At 48.1% G+C, this 14,243-nt stretch overlaps 1 protein-coding gene across 1 annotated transcript in view; it reads left to right on the top strand.

Moving 5' to 3' along the window:
* Window positions 1-9,879: 9,879 nt before the first annotated feature.
* Window positions 9,880-14,243, top strand: part of NTRK3 (neurotrophic receptor tyrosine kinase 3) — a 456,641-nt gene continuing 452,277 nt past the window's right edge. The window contains exon 1 of the mRNA XM_032806496.2: window positions 9,880-9,894. The gene's annotated coding sequence lies outside the window, so the exon portion shown is untranslated. The remainder of the gene's footprint in view (window positions 9,895-14,243) is intronic.

Consider the following 14,243-nt stretch of genomic DNA (forward strand, 5'->3'; position numbering starts at 1 on the left):
TGTCATTGCTTGTTTTAGAGTAGGGGTTGTGTGCTTCCTCTGAAGCATCAGCTATTAGTTTTTGCCGGAAATAAAGTGCTAGATGAAATAGGTCAGTGGCTTGATCTAGCATGGAAGAAGCAGGATAATGGACTCTATCAGCCTCTGGTCTGGTCTGATCTGGGGTGGCAAGAAGCGGGCAGATGGATTGGAAGGGTCAGGATAGCTTGTTTAGTAGGATTAGGTGGACAGGTGGGGTGAGGTTTCCCAAAGCCCCTGGGGTTAGCCTAACCCTGTTCACGTTGGCTAGGTGCTCTCAGTCTGTTCTGATAGGGCAGGAGGTGAGCCTGAGCAGCCTGTTGGTGTGATCTGTTACAATAACGCTTATGCTCCTTTATACTGACAATTATAAACTGATCTGGTGTAAGGGGCTAAGTCAGGTGACTGGCACCGGTTGGGCAGCGGAGGAGGAGATGAGGGTGCAGCAGGACAAGCAACAAGCAGGAAGGTGTAAGAAAAAGCAGCTCCACCCTAGTGATAGCACAAATTTCCCCCTGCCAATGTGCTTCAGTCAGCCCTGAACCGGAGGGACTCTGTCTGAGGGGAGCTTGGTCAGTGTTTGGGCACTGTCTGCTGGGGGACAGGAAGGGAGTTACTGCTGGCAGTAATGGTGTATTCTGTGGTGAGAGCCTCACTGCACATAGCCATCAGACGGGAATGGCTCTCGGTACTCACCCGGCTTGGTTGTGAGCCAGCTCCATGCACAGCGGAGTCCCCATCTCCTCACCTGCATATCCAGTCCCTCTGCCCCTTCTCCATCATCCCAGCTTCTCCATCTCTGAGTGCTCTGACCCCATCACACAGAAGGCCCTGCCTCCATCTTTCCTGAGTCTGTGCAGAGGCAGCCCAGGATGGAAGGAGGTGGGGCAGGAAGCAGTCTCGCCTGTTGTAGATTCATAGATTCCAAGGCCAGAAGGAACCATTGTGATCACAGAATCATAGAAGATTAGGGTTGGAAGAGACCTCAGGAGGTCTCCAGCCTTAGAGGTTTGTAAGGCCCGGCTTGACAAAGCCCTGTCTGGAATGATTTAGTTGGTGTTGGTCCTGCTTTGAGCAGGGGGTTGGACTAGATGACTTTGTCTAGGTAACTCTGGACCCTATCCCTACCCTCCAGTGTATCCATGTCTCCCCCCAGCGTAGTGTCATCCGCAAACTTCCTGAGGTTGCAATCCATCCCACCATCCAGATCATTAATGAAGATGGTGAACAAAACCAGCCCCAGGACAAACCTCTGGGCCACCCCGTTTGATATTGGCTGCCAACTAGGCATGGAGCCGTTGATCACTACCCAGTGAGCCCGATGATCTAGCCCAAGGGTAGGCAACCTATGGCACGCGTGCCAGCCGCAAGCTGATTTTCAGTGGCACTCTCACTGCCCAGGTCCTGGCCACCGGGCGGTGGGGGCTCTGCATTTTAATTTAATTTTAAATGAAGTTTCTTAAACATTTTAAAAACCTTATTTACTTTACATACAACAATAGTTTAGTTATATATTATAGACTTCTGGAAAGAGACCTTCTAAAAACATTAAAATGTGTTATTGGCACGCAAAACCTTAAATTAGAGTGAATAAATGAAGACTCAGCACACCGCTTCTGAAAGTTTGCAGACCCCTGATCTAGCCAATAGGACCTCCTGTAACACATAGGCCATAGAACTTCCCCAAACTAATTGTTAGAGCCTATTGGACTACAGGTTCAGCCTGAGTCTAACCTGGTTTGCCTTTCCCCTGGTTTTGCTGCAGCAAGCATTTTCCCACCTGGCTCCACAACTTCTTGTTGCTGTTTGCAAACAGGAGTTGCGGTCTGTGCTCTATTTTTCCAGACATGAAGCCTGTTGCACTGTAGAGCAGTATAGGCTTGTTCCGAGAGGGCAGCAATTGAGGTTTTTATTCCCCTTCATCGGGCCTATCCTGATGGGCCTTCAGTGCTGCTGGAGCAGCCCTTGCGGTTGTCCAGTTGCTTTGGGACCTGGGGACTAATAACAGCTATTATGGCAACAGCAACATGAAGTCGTTGGGGAGAAATCAGAGGATCCACAGTAGTCTGTGCAGGAGCAAGCTGCAGTGTTTAAGGGATCAGGCTTCAAATGCCATACTGCATGTTCAGGGCCAGAGACCAGCTTCTGTCTTAGGCCACAAATGAGAGTGACTTTGGTGGATGTCATCCAACTCCCTTCGGGACACCTCACACCATGCAGAACAATTTGCCACCATGGAAACCATGTTCTGGAGGCAACCAGTGCTCAGGAAAAAAAAAATTAGTAGGTCTAAGTACATTAAAGTGTCATTCCCATAAGTAATTAATTACTAATTATACAATCACAGCACTGTCTGTATCAATAAAAAATTACTTGGTTTTTCAGTAAATTGTGGTTTTAATTAAATAAATCTTTAGACTTTTTTTAAAAAAAAAACTCCAAATCATTTTTTTATTAGTGCTACAGAATAAAATAATTGTGTAATTAGTACCTATTAATCTGTCACTCCCGGAAGGGTTATTTCCAGATTGCACATGTTTATGAAAATATGCTTTGCTTCTAGAGCGCTGCAGGCAGGATTGAGTTGCATGAGGAGAGCTGAATGCATAGAAGCTCCTGCTGGGAACAACAGGTGGGGGCTTCAGGTCAGGACTGAGAAGCATCCAGAGAGCTGTGTGAGAGGGGCTGGAGACTGGGAGAGCAGGACTGGTACTGCAGGTCAGGACTGAGGTGCATTGGCAGAGCTGTGCATGTAGGGGAGCCCAGGACTAAAATACCAGAGAGTGCCGATGATCAGGATCGAGATGCATTGGAGGGACAATCACACTAGTATGTAAGTCCCAGGGCCACAACTCTTGGAGGTCTTAGCTGGAGGAAGTCGTGCATCCTGGGATATTGCCAGGCTTATATATTCAAGGGGAAAAGAGACACTTTGCTCTTAAAGAAAGCCATTCTGTTAGCCACACAGGCAGCATGGTTAGCCGAACTAAAGGCAACCTCTTTGTCTCGCCATGAGCAACTGGGTCCATGAAGGATGAACTTCCCTAGGAGAAGCCAAGGAAGTTCTGAGAGGGGAATCAGGAAGAGGTAGGGAGCCCAGGGCAAGGCCTTTTCAAAAAAGAAAGTTTTGGTTTTCACAAAATATTTTTCCCTTAATTTAAACCACTGTTTTTCCAGGGAAATGTAATAATAAAAGCCCATGTGTTTTTAACTAACTGGCAGCCTGTGCTGTGTAAACAATTGTGGTTCCTGTCTGAACAAGATTCCTGAACTCTTTCTTCTAGGAGTTTATAACAATAAGGTGCAAACAGCCCCTAGTCCCATAAAGCAGCCCACCACTTGCTTTTCACCAAAGCTAGGTGGACCAGGAGCCCCTTGAGCTGCCCTAGACAGAGAACCCAGGCTGTGTGAGCCATTCTGCACAGCTGGGTGATTTCTCCGCTTCCTGACACTCATTCCCTGTTGGCTTCCTCTTCTTGTGTCACTCCCCTTCCAGCAAGGCAGATTGCTGGCAATGACCCAACTCCATGTGGAGCGACCCCAGGGGCATCCAATCCATGGTGGATCCAACCTCACAGAGTCCAGTCAGTGCTTCCACTGTTGCACCTCCTCTGTTTTCCACAGAGAGGGAGTGGTTTGACCAATGAAATCCAGGCCCTGAACTCACTGCCTCTGAAGCCCCGGGAGGGCCAGTGTACATTGTGCTTTCCACTCTCTCCTCCATCTCTGGGGAAGGCCCACCTACTCAGATCCCCTACCCCAAAGTGCTGATGTCTGATGTCAGGAGGGCCCTGACACTCCCAATAAATCTTAATTAGTTAATGCTTGCCGAGCGCTTTGGCAATGCAAAGCCTTCTCATCTAATAGCAGGGCACCCCTGCCCCACACTTCCTTCTCCGGAACTCAGCTCTTCATATCATCCTCAGACCAGCAGTCATTTGCTTTTCTCTGTGTTGGAGAGGTTAGTTCTGTCTCACAGGTAAACCTCAACACCAGAACAGAGGGCATGATGGGATGGGGTGTGGCTGGAGAGTCCTCTGGCCCCCACTCAAAGTCAAACCAAGCCCTCTCCTAGGCCTAGCTCAGGGCCCTGCTTCCACCACAAATCTCCCCTGACACCATGCACAGATGGGATTTTAACCATGTTCTTGGACCATGTTAAAGTCTCCAATTGTCCAAGACCCTGTTGTATTGGGGAAAGAGATACTGGGGTAGCCCGAACTCTAAGATAAGAAAGAATGTTCATCATGCTGGTGAAAGCTTGGCCTGGTCCAAAATCAAACAGGGCTTTGAGGCAGTTTGGGTCCGGAGTTAGATCTGTATCTGATCTTCACAAATGACCTCACCCCCATGAATGAACCAAGCCAACCCCCCTCCTCTGAATGCTCTAAGCTTGGAGGACACATGCAGGGTTGCTGCTTGGGGGAAGCCCATCTCCACTGCTGGTGAAGGGTGCCGACCTGATACTGATGGAGACTGTGGAGTCCTCTTCTTAGTGCCAGAACATGTGAAGCTTGGGCCACAGCAATGACACTTCCTTCTGCCAGTGTGTCAATTCTGGGAGCAGTTCTGTCTCCATTGCCCAGCTGGTCCTTGGACTTTTTCCCTGAGATTGACAGCCAGGGAGATGATTAGTGTCCACTGCGATTGTGGCTCTTCTGCTGAGCATACCTGGCCTGTCAGGAATTGCACTGAAACCCACCAGCTCCTCTCATGTGGGGCACTGAGCAGGCAGTGGGTGGTAGCAACTTTCAATTTCTATTGACGTGGCCTGGATTTGAACTTGCAGCCTAAAGCATGAAGGAGCTATATCCCTAACCAGTCTTTAGAGGAACCTCCTGGATCAGTCATAGCAGACAGAAGGGAGCTCAGGGTGACAGCACCTTGGAAGGACAGTGCTACTAGCAGAGTAGTATAAGGATTTTGGTATCAGCCATTTTTCTCTGATCATAATCCATCATTCCTGCTTTTTCATTGTACTCCACAGTTTCCTCATTCTTCATGAACTGATCTCCTGTAAGGCTTCTTCCACTCCTTCACAGTTGCTGCTGCAGTGTCTGTCTCTGGTTATTTATTCCACAGAGTTTTTGTCCCATGGGATGGAGGAGGTCTCCCTCTAGTTATGTCCCATAGCCCCACAAACCAGTGTGTACATCATTCCCAAAACACCCAGCTACAAATTTCTCCAGTGCTCCTGGAGTGTTTACACTGCTCATGAACCTAAAGCCTGTTGTAGGACTTGAACCTGTGATCGCACAGATTCCAGCACTATGCCCTGACCTAGACTGATGCTACTCATGAAACTTCCCAACATCAGAACTTCAGCCAAGAGGAGACTGTACCAAAGGCACCTCAGGAATCTGACACCACTACAATTCATCCACAATAACCCATCAATTGTCCTGGCCAGCACTGCTCATCCCATTACTTCTCAAATCTCCAACTGGACTGAATGTGACAGTGAGTCCACCATTCACACAGGAAGCAAGTCCTTCCTTTGGAAATTGGAGTTCAGGATCATTCTAGATGGAGTTATAGAGGCAGCTTCCCTCATGACTGCATCAAAGCAAAGAGCCTTGGCTTGGTGGATGTGCAGAGACAGTCCAGTTCATTCATCAGAAGAACTGCCCTATCTGAGCCACCCCAGCAAGAGCATCAATGAAAGGAAGGAGCAGAAGACTCTTGCCAGAGAAGCAAAGAGCAGAGAAAACAACGTCTCACACAAACTCAAAGAGCGTGGAGGGGACTGTAAAACTTTCAGAGAGCTGTGTCTTGAAATACGATCAATCATAATTAACGAGGCTAATTAAATGCTTTCAAGAATATTTCCCAACTTCTGGACCTGGAGATGGAACCAGGATCCTCGGCTTGATAGTACAGCACATGCCACCCCATCTATCTTCTATTTTTAGCCATGCTAGCATAGGTAAAGCTAGCGCAGGTATGTCTACCTGAGCTGCAACCACACTTCAGATTGCAGTGCAGACAAACCCTTAGGCTCCTCAGTGCCTACATCACTTTTGAAAATAGCATTTATGCTCTAAAGTAACTTAGGAACATTTGGCAATATTACCCCAAATCTTTTTCCTTTGGAATAGTTTTTTTTAAACCCATATTTAGCATTTCTGTTGGGCTTAGTTTTTGTAACTGAAATGTTGGGACAAATTTGACCCTACGTTGCAAGCCAGTCCTATAATAAACCAGCCACTCAGTTTGGCACTTTCACTATGGGGTTCTCTTCCCCTGCACTCACAAGTGACCCTGCAGTAACAAATCAGTGCCCCTAGAGACCCTACAATAACAAGGCAGTGTGCACATAGCCCAGTGCTTATGATGAGCAATGACATGGTTTGGAACACATTGATATTCCCACTGACGTGTCCTTTCTGAGGGCATCAGCGTCAGCAGTCCTTTTAACTGTGAAGCGATAAGGATGACTCATGAACCATTCAGGCAGAGGCAGTGTCAGTGCCTTAATGGTCTATCGGGTTTCCAACATGCATCAGCAAAATCGAGGATGAGCAGGGAAAAGAGAGTCACGTAAATCCCTAATTTCTAGGGAGGGGATTATGGAGACAAGAAAAATTCCGTGTCCCAAGTGTGCTTCATTTGTGAAATGGAACATCTCTCCTGGAAACCTAATCTCCTCTGTCCTTCAAACATGAAGTGTACTCACTGCTATCTCTGTAATATAGTGATATTAGAAATATTAACTCTAGAAACTGTCCAAAGAGGTAGAAGTTTTACATCTGTTAATAGCATCATCCTCACCTTTCTGTGCCAACAGTTTTGGGTATTAACTGATGGGATTTGGCAGGCTGGAATCTGTGTCCTTAGGAATTGTTACAAGGAACTCTGCTGGGGTTGTTAGACTTGGAGAGATAAAAACCAGAGTTCCTGAAAATTCAGAGAAGAGCAACAAAGATGAGTAAGAGGCTCAAGGATATTGACACACAAGGCTGGGGAAAGATGAAAACTGCTACATCTCTATAGCTTGGCTAAGCAATGCCTGGAGTTGGGACAATCACCATCTCCAGGTGTTTGGAGGGTGCAAATACCAAGGAGGGAGAGGACTTAAGGGGATCCAGAAGTGAGTGATGACCATCAGAGGAACAGGATGAAACCGAGCGAAGAAAACTTTAGGATGAGTAACTGGAAAAAATGTCCCAATTCTTCTTTGACTTGGATCAGCTTCCAAGGGCAGTGCTATCACTTGAGACATTTTAGCCTGGGCACCTGAATAGGCTGTAGGGAACAATCTTGTAGTGCCAGGGGATAGACCTGATGCTGCCTTGTCCGATGCTCTGGCAAAGTCAATTTCTTCAAATCCCTTCTCTGGCATCCTCTCATTTTCCATGTCCAGTTCAACCTCCTTATTCAGCTTCAGGGCTCTGCACTGCTCAGTCCTTGTGTTCTCTTACTACCTCACTCTGCCTAAGCACCCCCCAGCCACTCTCCTTTCTGTGTCTTCTTCAGTGCTGCCCCTTTACCTCTAAAATCCCATCTCTGACCTGCTCTGGCCAGTCCCCCTTAACCCTCTCTCCCTTTGGATCCCTCTTTAAAACCTCCACCACCTTTTCCCGTGAGGCCTATATACCCCAAATACACCCCAGCCACTCACCAAGATCACAATACCCTTCCCTGCTGTGACACTGGTTGCCCAGTGCATTGCCTGTGTGGGTTTTTTTTTTCTGAGAGCTCCTTGGGGACAGAGGCCACATCTCCTCAGTGTTCTGCAGAGCTGAGCAAGCTGCCAGCTTGGGGCAATTAACTCCCAAACAGCCTGGAATCTAGTTGGTCTTCTCTTCAACAGCCCAGAAGGCAGGAATCTGACCCTGCAATAGGTGCATGAACTCCTTGGAGATCTGACGAAGGAATAGGTGCTGCATTGTAACAATTTGCTTTCCCAGACTGGCTCTGAAGATCCCTTTTTGGCTAGTTCTTGAAGAGAGTTTCATTGCATGTAGAGCACAGAGATGGGGCAGTCCGTAATGTATACATACCATGCAGCAGGGTCACAAGATGCCACTATTCCCTGCAGCTTCTCCAGCAATATTAAAGATACACACAGGGAGTGAGGGGGAAAGAGACGAAGAGAGAAGAGCCTGCCAGGTGTGGGCAGGAACCCCCCTGCATTTTATCCCACCTGCTCCCTCATGGTGACTCCCCCCAAACAATCTCAGGAAAATCCCATTAAAATGGAACATAAATGTTTTATGAATCTAGCCCTGGCAGAGTAAATTAAAGGGTCATTAATGGGCTCATTAAAGAGCTTTGCACTTTGTACTGAATTATGAAAACTATCACGCAGTGTTAAATGCAATGGAGTTTTAGGAGAGATTTTTAAACTCTTGTAACTAGTTCTCTCTGTCGTGCTCTGGTTTTTTTTTTCCCTGAGAAATGTCTTTTGAGAGCGCCACCTGTAGTGCTACAAACTAGATTTCAATTATAAATCTTCTTACATTCCACTAATGGCCCAGAATTTTTCTCGAGAGCTGCCTGAGGTTCATGCTGACGAGGCAAGGGTCTCTTTGTCTCTACTTAAAATGGTGTCTTTGTCCTCCTCTGAGAAGATGACAAGCAGGGGGTTACCTAGAGCGGGGGTTCTCAAACTGGGGGTCGCGACCCCTCAGGGGGTCATGAGGTTCCTACATGGCAGGTCACGAGCTGTTAGCCTCCACCCCAAACCCCGCTTCGCCTCCAGCATTTATAATGGTGTTAAATATATTAAAAAGTGTTTTTTAATTTATAAGGAGGAGTCACACACAGAGGCTTGCTGTGTGAAAGGGGTCACCAGTACAAAAGTTTGAGAACCACTGACCTATAGGGACACCTGAATGGCAGTGAGAAATGCGGGTGCTACCGTGGGTGCTGGGACTGGGGGACATGGGCAACAGATGGACTAGGAGGGTAGCAATGCTGAGCTTGCCCTGTAGGATTGCCAACTTTGTAATATTTAAAAACCAGAAACTCTAGCAGGAGTGCTGCACCCTCCCCTGCCCCACCCCTTTCCTCTGAGGCCTTGTCCCCCAGGCCTCATCTCCGCCCCTCCTCTTCCCCCTGAGGCTCCACCCTGCCTCCCCCACTTGCAGTAACCAGACTTTGGGTGTCTCATCAGTAGATCTGACCGGATGCCATCAGGTTCTCATTTTTACCAGACATTCCAGAGGAAAGTGGGGGACTTTCTGGTCTAAAACTGGAAAACTGGTCACTCTGTTAATGCCATGGTTTTTCCTTGCCTCACAGCCCACTTTGTTTCTACCAGCACTTACTTAGATACAAGCTCTTGGTTCCTGCCAATGGAAATGGTTTTAGCTGTTCCTGGCACTGGTCGCACAATGGTGAGTCCACACACAGCTAGCACAGGGAGTTGTGCTCATGTTGGTTGTTACGTGATGACATTTCTGCACTGCCACAAAAGACCCTCTGCTATTTGAGCACTGAGGCTCAAGACTGCAAGAGCAGATGCTACTGCAGAGCTGTGTGGGGAAGCCTTAGCCTGGAATAACAGATGGTGCTGTGGGCCAGGGTTGAGGGGCATTGGCAGAGTTATCTGATAGTCCTAGGACTGGAATAGCGGGAGGGGCTGCAATCTACAGGTCAGGGCTGCCTTGCATTGGCAAAGCTGGGTGTGCGGGAAGCTGTTGCAGCAGCTGCTTGTGCTTTGCTTGTCTGTTGCCTGCACTGTCGGCCCTTCGCTCTTTACAGCACTAGAACAGCCATTGCAAAGACCAGAGCTGGCCTGATAGAATGGTGACATATGCCAAGGGCATCAGATAAGCGGCTGGATCAGAGAATTAGTGGAGTCTGTCTCCCCATCTCTGCACATCTAATATCTAACAGATCTCTCAGTTATAGCAACGAGAAGCAAACAAAGTCATGAGAATTATAAATGCCAACAAGCACCAATCCTCTCCTTCCCCCACTGCGGAGGCCTCGTTCCCTTCCCTTCCCGTCTTTAAATTGCTTCTTGATGAGGAATACTGGGGCCGCCTGCTGCGGAACGGAGGTGACTCGATATAAATACACATTTAATGTCCCAATAATTGTTACTGTGAATAGATGCTAATTAAGAGGTTATTTGGAGAGGCTGGGCCTGCTGAATTCATGTATCCCTGGCTGGTGGCTTGTTGTGCCAGCTCTGTCTCAGGGAACCAGACTTCAAAGGACCACACCTCAGGTCTAGCACTGAGATAGGGAAGCCGGGTTTGTGCAGGAGCGTGTATGGAATGTTTCACCCTGAGGCACGCGCTTTGGTGTTCAAGCCTCTTCAGCTGCAAGGAAAGGACACACACAAGTCAGCTGCTGCCTGGTTTGGGCTCGAATGCATCAGATCTCCACTCCTCACCTTCCCCTAAGGATGGCTTTATCCAGGCACCTGGCACCCAGCATTCACTGATCAGCTCAGGGAAGGACAAAGTCTAGACAAGAAACTGCTCACAAGAAATAGCAGCAGAAGGCTCTTGAAGTTTGTATCCAAGCATGGCCAGGCACACAGAGGGGTATATTGTGACCCCACTTTCTCTTGTTCATGAGCAGTTACTTACACCAGCAGTCCCACTGACTGCAGTGGCACTCTTTGGGTGAGTAACTGCTCACCAGTGTGTTAGGGGTTCCCAATCTGACCTGGAGATGACATGGGACCTACAGCACCAAAGCACAAGCCTCTGCCTCTTGGGCTGGAGAAGCAACCTCATTAGCTGTCAGTTAATGGTAGGCTAGGCACAGTCACATGCCGTAATTCAGCAGAGTAGACCAGTGTTTCTCAAACTAGGGCCACCACTTGTGCAGGAAAAGCCCCTGGCGGGCCGAGCTGGTTTGTTTACTTGCCGCATCCACAGGTCTGGCTTATTGCAGCTTCCAGTGGCTGCGGTTCACGGGTCCAGGCCAATGGGAGCTGCAGGAAGCAGCACAGTTCGAGGGACGTACTGGCTGCCGCTTCTTGCAGCCCCCATTGTCCTGGAGCAGTGAACTGCAGTCACTAGGAGCTGCGATCAGCCGAACTGTGGATGCGGCAGGTAAACAAACCGACTTGGCCCGCCAGGGGCTTTCCTTACACAAGCGGCGGCCCTAGTTTGAGAACCACTGGAGTAGACAATCCTGTGATATAATTAGACATTTCTCTATACAGAGCAAATTATCCAGTCTCCATAGCCAGGTGATCTGTTTTCTAAAAGACATTTTACCTGGGATGAAGCACATGCGACAAGACCCAAAGCACGGTTTGAATGATCATTACCCATGAGGTTGGAGACACAATCAAATTCAAAACCAGTGAAATATACTTCTTTGCCCAAGCGTGGCCCAGATTCTCTCATTCTCACTCAAGCCAGGGTGAATTTCAGATGAGCCTGGGGATAATATATACATATCTAGTAGTAAAAGCCAAACTTGGAGGCTTCTCTTTGAGATTTTGGGTACATTAGAACTCAGGGGTGCAAGTCCACATTTAACCAATGTGGCAAATTGCCGGTATTGTTCTCTGGGTCTCGCGCTTTCTCTTCTCTGGGGTAGGTTCAGGGCAATATTGCTTGCCTCTGAATCAGTTCTTAATCACTCCCCTAGTGTCCTTGGAGGAGGGGAGTGGAGAGGGAGGGACCTGGGCCCACCCTCTACTCCAGGTCCCAACCCAGGGGCCCTGGGGTTGTGGTGAACCACTTGACTAGCGGTTTCTTCCGCTGGGTTACTTCCCTCTCATACCCGTCAGCTTGTGAAGGGCTTCTCGCCTCTCTTCTATACAAGCCTGGTGCCCCTTACCTAGGGTTTCTGTTGGGCTTCCCAATCCACCGCAGCACTCCTCCAAACCTTCTATTTCTCTCTGGACAAACTCTTCTCTTCTGCAATCTGCACTCTGCTCCAATCCAACCTTTCTCCTTCAACTACCACCCCCTGTCTGACTGAAGCAGGGGTTTATATCCCATGACTGGAGTCAGGTGCTCTAACTGGAGTCAGGTGCTCTAATTGGAGTCAGGTGCTCTAATTGGCCACAGCTGTTCTAGTTAATCTAAAGCAAACCTTCCTCCCTTGGCAGGGAATAAGGCCCCCTGCTAACACTCTTATGCTGCCCTCTGGCCATGCTGTATCACACCAAAGAAAAGATGCATGAGGCCATAAGAACCCAAATGTCTGTTTCTGCCATCTCTATTGCTGATATTTCACTTATCAAATCTAACCCAATCTATCTCTGGTATTTTAATGGAATCCATGAGCATGGTACCTCTAAGACGGGGTCTAAGCAAGAGGAAGCTCTGCAAAGTCACAAACTAGCTAAATTCTTTCTTTTTTAATAAATACTGAGATAAAAATGAATATGGTCCGATTTCACAAGGTGTTAAGAACCCACATCTCCCACTGATTCATTGGGAGATACCACCTCTCAGAATCAGAACATCCTGTTTTAACTGATGGGTGTAAAATTTGTAAGTTTAAGGATCAGCAAAAAGAAAATTGGTAACCGTCAAATCCTCATTCACTGAATTCTGTTTCTAAGCATTTGTTTCTAACAGATGATGAGTCAGATTTTCTGAAGTGTCCTGCACCCAGCAGCTCCCATCATTCTCTTTGCCTTTGAAAGCTAACTGAGTCCATCCCTAAAGGGGTGGTTTCCCCAGAAATTGGGGATTATCACAAAATTTGCATAGGACTGGAACTGCTGCTGTCCCCAAGAGTCCTGCTGCTGGATTGTGACAGGAGAAGGGACGGGAAGCCCACTAGAGAGGTAGATAATGCAGTGGGCACCAGGAGAGAACAATGTCCTTAGACGTATGTGCAATGAACCTACAGGCTTTATAATCAGCCTTATCCCCCAGCCCAATTCACTCAGTGGCATCATGTTCCAGTGGTTGTGACATCATAATTCAGTCACTGTGGGAGCTGCTGTGATGTCACTAATGGTGGCTGAATTCATTCAGGCAGGACAGGCTGTGAGAGGGGAGGAGGTAAAACTACTGACGGTGAAGCAGAAAAGGCTCCAGATCCATGTCTGGTGAACCTCTAGACAATGTAGTGTGTGAACTTGCTCCATTCTGTTAATGCACAGATTTCCTGGTGATTAACACTGACGGGCAGGGAAATTCAGGAACAGGACCTGACAGCTGTATGGGGTTTCAGCCATGGACCTGCTTTATTAAAGTGTGCCGGAATGCCAGCTGTGGCTCTTTATAAGCATCTTGGCCAGCACTTGGCAGCCTTCATTGTATTTTTCTCGCTGACTGAGAGATCCCATCTTCCTTGCGGTTTGCTTTTCTCAGAACTGAGGGCTCTTAAGCAGGAGCCTTAAGAGTTTTGCTGAGCACCACTTACTGGGAATGGGTGAGAGAGATTTTTCAAGAGCTCTCAACTCATAAATTGTGGCAGCTTTCTTGACTGCTTCAGGAGGGTTTGTCACCATGGTACAGGAGGTGGGGGAATCATTGTCCTGGAGCCAAGGAGAACTGATTGAAAGGTGATGGCCAGAGGAGCTGGAGTGGGAGAATGAAAGGACACAAAGACCTCTAGAGAGTGAGAAAGAACTCAACTAAGACACATGCTGGACTGTTTCCTCCATTAGGAATAAGCTCCATTTCCACAGCTTTCCAGCTTGTGAAGGATTCTGGTTGGGAATAAGTTGATCTCCTGGCTGATACCTAATTCTCCTGTGCTACAAACGTTCCCTGTCCAAGAGTAGCTGTGGAGTGTGGATAGAACACCAGCCTGAGAACTCTGCTGCTAACCTGTTGTGTGACATTGACACTGCCCCTCTTGGTGCCTCAGTTTACCCATCTGCATGAGGACAATGATCCTTGGCCCCCACTGTGAGACAGATTGATGGAGGGCACTAAATAGTGTGGAATATGAAGACAGCAATTTCCAGCTGAGAAGTGAAGCTCCTACCATACCAACTCAGCCTGGCAGAGCAGCCCCCAAGAGGAGCCTGGTTTAGCTTTGGCTGCAATGCTAGAAGATGCTTACACAGCCAATCCAAACACTGGCTGAAGGAATTCACTGACTGGCAAAGATTTCTTGGAGGAGCCACCTATTGGCTCATGTGATACTCCCAAGGCTTCCTGGAGAATTCACAGTCCAGGGATTTACCAGGTCTTTGCTCAGGAGGGAGAAAGAACCAGCTAGTGACATCTGAGTCCTGGCATCATTCCAAGCAGCTGGAGTAGGAGGTGCAGGTGACCAGTCTTATTCAGCGATAGGTCATCACTTCATTGACCCTGATACATACACTGGGTGGGGCA

Source organism: Chelonoidis abingdonii, chromosome 9 (genome assembly GCF_003597395.2).
Source record: "Chelonoidis abingdonii isolate Lonesome George chromosome 9, CheloAbing_2.0, whole genome shotgun sequence".
Taxonomy (NCBI): Eukaryota; Metazoa; Chordata; order Testudines; family Testudinidae; genus Chelonoidis; species Chelonoidis abingdonii.